Source organism: Triticum dicoccoides, chromosome 4B (assembly GCF_002162155.2).
Source record: "Triticum dicoccoides isolate Atlit2015 ecotype Zavitan chromosome 4B, WEW_v2.0, whole genome shotgun sequence".
NCBI classification, from domain to species: Eukaryota; Viridiplantae; Streptophyta; class Magnoliopsida; order Poales; family Poaceae; genus Triticum; species Triticum dicoccoides.
In genome coordinates, this window is record NC_041387.1 from 620,880,652 (window position 1) to 620,886,124 (window position 5,473).

Here is a 5,473-nt window from a genome sequence, read left to right on the forward strand (position 1 = left end):
CCCAAACCCTTAAGGATTATGGGATACATGTGAAACATGTTCCATTGCTTTGTGATAATGAAAGTGCTATTAAGATTGCTCACAATCCCGTGCAACATTCTCAAACTAAGCATATTGAAGTTCGTCATCATTTCATTCGAGATCGTGTTGCTAAAGGAGACATCAATCTTAAGCATGTTCGTACCGATAAGCAATTGTCGGATGTATTCACCAAACCGCTTGATGAGAAAGTATTTTGACGTTTGAGAGGTGAATTGAATACCATTGATGCCTCAAACTTGGAGTACAAACTCCATTTGGATATGTGCAAGGCATGAGCCTTTTATGACTAATCCTTGATGTTTCTCTTATGATGATGATCATATGTCTTGGATCTATACTTGTACCATTGCATGTTATCTAACCCTTGTAGGTACTTGGTTGAGCCCAAATATATGAGATTGCAAGCCACTCACATTTTGAGCAATCTCAAACACCACCAAGTTCCTATGATATGGTTGTTGGATACAAGGAAGCATGAACTCACTCAATATATCCTTTGACAATTTCAATATATCAAATTTCATTTGGTATCAAGTTTCATGATTGTCATTTTGGATACACAAGTTCTCTTCCTTGCAATACTAACCCATGTAGGAGGATGAACTCAAACTACAAGTGGTGCTCCCAACTCTTGATGTACTACATCAACCTTGAGCATCCAACACAAGTTCGACTTCATGATCAAGATCAACACCACAAACCAAGGTATGTTATTCCATCTTAGAGAAGCTTTACTCCAAGAAATGAGTCAAAGCAACTCAACAAGATGTGAATACATCAAAATGCTTAAACAAAAAAAGGTAACCCCATTTTGAGCTTAAACGATGAGTATGACCTACGATCAAGTGCTATCACTTTACTCCTCAGTCAATATACTCAAACATAGGTGACTTTGTCGCCGACCCCTTCTAGATGAAGTTCTCTAGTGTTCCTTTGCTCATTTACTTTATGTTCTTGCATATGTTTCTTGCTAGTTTGTCTCTTCTTAAACAAAAAAACTTCAACTAGTTCTCTTTCCTGTCTTTATTTCTCGTAAATTAATTGCAAATCTTTCTGGTAATTCCTTGCAATCCTTGTGAGATTTTATTTGGAAAGTGAGCTGAGTTGAATTTTTTTTACTCTGTGTTGAGTTCGGTCCCTCCGATCCAAACCCATTGGCTTGACCGAAACACAAGGTCTCCTTGTGAATAGTTCATCAGTACAACCAACATGGACTAATTCGGTCTCACCGATCAGGATTGTCTGTGACTCTAGTATCTCGGTGCCACTGGCGGAAGACAATCGGCGTTGCCGATTTCAACTCTGAGAAATGTTTTTCCATTTTTCTGCCTATTTTCTTCAGCTCCACTCAATGATTCTTTCCTTTACAAGCATCATGAAATACCTACTACTTTGTAGTGTCTCTCAAGGATCATACCTACTTGACTCATGCTCCAGAAGTACCCTTCTTGGAAATTGATGTCAAAGGGGGAGAGAGAGCACACATCAAAGCTTATCATATGAGCACATCTAAGCTCTTCCAAATGCTAGTAAAAAACAGGAGAGAAGTCACATGTCTTTTAGAGGGCAAAGACATGTCAATATGTTTGATCTTAGTTATTGCGATTGAATATTTTTGTTGCTCTGATTGTGGTTAATATCACCCTTTCTTGCTCTGATTTTCTCTCACCCTACCTTATCCCGTTATCCAATATCAGATTCAGGGGGAGAAAGAGTCCAGGTCTAGGGGACGAAAATCTTTGGAATTCATTGCACGTCTTTAAACCTTTAGGGACATGTCTATATCTAAAGGAAGTACTAAGTACTCACCCATTACATGTCATCCCAGTCTTGGTACTCTTGTGGTTTCCTAAAAATTGCTTTACTTAAGAGTGTTCTTGTGTTATCTAACCCTGTTTTCTCAAGTCCACTTCTTCCAAAGCCATCTCAAGACCACAAGGTAAGTATATGCATCACACTCATGTGCATGATGATCTCTTGCTGATGTACATATTGTTTGCAAGAAGGATTCATAAGCATGGATGTACTCTCCTCAATCACATCATTTGCTCTGATGCATATAGCCAAGATACATGTAACTCTTTGCTTGCTCTGTCATAATTATGCATTCACATGTTCTTATATTCTATCTTTACATGATTGCGTACATATAGGGGGAGCTTATGCATGTTACATGTCTTTCCAAAGCTTTCCTTGTTACTCTTCATATCTTTTATCTAAAGCTTTGATGTATGTTGTCATCAATTAACAAAAAGGGGGAGATTGAAAGCACAAGTGCTCCCTGGGTGATTTTCGTAATTAATGCCAACAGATCTCTTGTTGGACTAATATTTTTATCTAGTGTATCTCACACAAGTTCAAAAATAGCGTTGCATGGACAAGAGGATGTGGAACCCCTTCAAAATCCTAAGGACACATATTGGCAAAAGCTCAAGACTCTTCATTTATATTTTAGTGATCCAAGATCACATTGAGTCCATGGGGGAGTCAATACTATTAGAAGGGGATGAGGTGTTGCTTAATGATCTACTTGCTCAAAATGCTTAGTGATATTGCTCCATATCCCTCAACCACTTTCTCATTCCAAATATGTCCTATACCCAAAGTCGAACTCGGCCCCACCAAAATCTTCTATCCGACGCCACTTATTTAATTTGACATAGCCACTACTAGAAACCCTAACACCTTGGTCACACCGATACGGATCTCGGTCTCACCGAGATGGCCTTGCAAACTCTCTGTTTTTCTTTTGTAACATTTCGGTCTCACCAAAATGAGCGATCGGTCACACCGAGTTTGCTTGACCAACTCTTTGTTTGCTCTTTGCTGAAATCGGTCTCACCGAGTTCACGCAATCGGCTTCACCGAGATGAGGTTTTGCCCTAGCCCTAGCACATCGGTCCCATCAAGGTGTTCTAGTCGGTCCCATCGAGATTCCTAGCGTTCACATTTTGAATTAAATTGGTCTCACCAAGTTCTTCTATTCGGTCTGACCGAGTTGGGTCAAATGTGTATAACGGTTGGATTTTGTGTGGAGTCTATATATACCCCTCCACCCCCTTCTTCATAAGAGAGAGAGCCATCAGAACGTGCCCACACTTCCAACTTAAATTTTCTTAGAGAGAACCACCTACTCATGTGTTGAGGACATTCCAATCCTACCATAAGAATCTTGATTTCTAGCCTTCCCCAAGTTGCTTTCCACTCAAATAATATTTCCACTATATCCAAATCTGTGACAGAGAGTTGAGTGTTGGGGAGACTATCATTTGAAGCACAAGAGCAAGGAGTTCATCATCAACACAACATCTATTACCTTTTGGAGAGTGGTGTCTCCTAGATTGGTTAGGTGTCACTTAGGAGCCCCCGACAAGATTGTGGAGTTGAACCAAGAAGTTTGTAAAGGCAATGAGATCGCCTACTTCGTGAAGATCTATCCAAGTGAGGCAAGTCCTTCGTGGGCGATGGCCATGGTGGGATAGACAAGGTAGCTTCTTCGTGGACTATTCGTGGATGGAGCCCTCTGTGGACTCGCGCAATCGTTACCCTTCATGGGTTGAAGTCTCCATCAACGTGGATGTACGATAGCACCACCTATCGGAACCACGCGAAAAATCTATGTGTCTTTATTGCGTTTGCACACTCCAATTCCGGCCCTTTACTTTTTCTTGCAATTAGCATGCTTTACTCTTTCCACTGCTCATACTCTTGCCGTGCTTTCTTGAAAAGTATTGTGAATGCTTAAACTTGTGCTAAAACTCCACCTCAACTTGAAGACCTTCAAAATTGCCACTTTAACTTATTGAGGGTCTAATCACCCCCCCCCCCTATAGACCCCTCTTCTTGATCCTTGCACCCTCCAAAGGAACCAGACCTCCGGGATTCCCAAGCTAATCGGTCAATGTCGAACTCATCATAGAAACCACTAGTGAGACTGAAGTCTCCTATGCAAAAACATAAATTAAGAAAACGTGAGTACAAATGTACTCAGCAAGACTTAAATCAGAACTAGCTACATATGCATAGCAAGCCAGCTTTGACTCAGTGGCTATCTTGTACTACGACTACCAATATTTTCTTTGAGGTGAGAAAGCGCACACGTGTCCACCTATTCACCACGTCAATACACCACTATGGATCCGCTCCCGTTTCTGTACGAGAAGACCATCCGTAGCACTCACACTTATCTTGTGCATTTTAGAGTATCCATTTCAACTTCTGTATGAACAATAAGCTTTCCAAGTAGTCCATATCTGAGGACGCGGCTATCCGAATAGATCATTAACCCTGCAGGGGTGTACTTCTTCACACACGCTCTCACCACTTACCCCCATGTACACGTCATGTATCTCGGCAACCTTCAAGCGGAAGCCTGGCGAGGGTGTCGGCCATGACCTGACTAACCACACAAGACTCTAGTCCAAGTTTATCGGCAATTTGACGTTGTATCCGCAACGAAAGTCCAACCGAGGTTTCTATCACGGCCCGAACGATGAGAACAGGGTTCCCAGGAGCACTATCCGGGTGTCATCCTGATACACTATGCCTCGATGTCTCTATCGCAGCATAGCCCATCACTGGGGTCAGCGCTACGCACGGCCTCCAACACATATCCTACAAACACTAGAAACTAGTTGAAATTCCTGGATAAAGATCAAGGTGATTAATAAGTTGAGAGGGGTCGACTAACTGGAGCCTAGTGTGTCGTAGTAACTACCTTGGATCACCAACACATAACTCGGTTCCTAAGAACGGTTTCAATGAGACAACCCAGCATGTACTCCAACATAGCCTCTTAACACTACATATACCAAATCGTGTCACACACTTAGATCTCAACAGTAGGACATGTTCACCACCATTCCAATCCATCCCAAACTATTCAGACCTGACACAACTCTAAGCATAGCAAGCAAGCATGAATGATATTTTTCCATGCTTTTCTTTTTAATTCTTTCTCACTTTTTACTTTTATTTTATTATAATTTTCTCATAAAAACCTAAAATAAATTGTATACACATCTAAAAAATCATGAGAAATTTAACATTCATGATATATTTTTTCTTCTGAAAATCGCGAATAATTTGCAAATTCCTAAACATTTTTTAAAGTTGATTTTTTTCCAGAAATTAATAATCTTCAAAATGTTCTAAAACTCTTGATTATTTAAAGTCTTGAACATTGTTTCAAATGGGTGAACATTTAAAAAAATCACAAAAAATATTTAAATTAATGAATGTTTTTGAATCCATGAAAATTTATAATTTACAAACATCCTTTGATATTCGTGGACATTTTGCAAACATGTGAACATTTTTTAGATACATAAATATTTTTTAAACTATCAAACTTTTCTTCAACATTTTTTAAAGTTGTGAACAATGTTTGAACTCACGAATATTTTTCTCAATGGGGGGAATTTTTTTAATT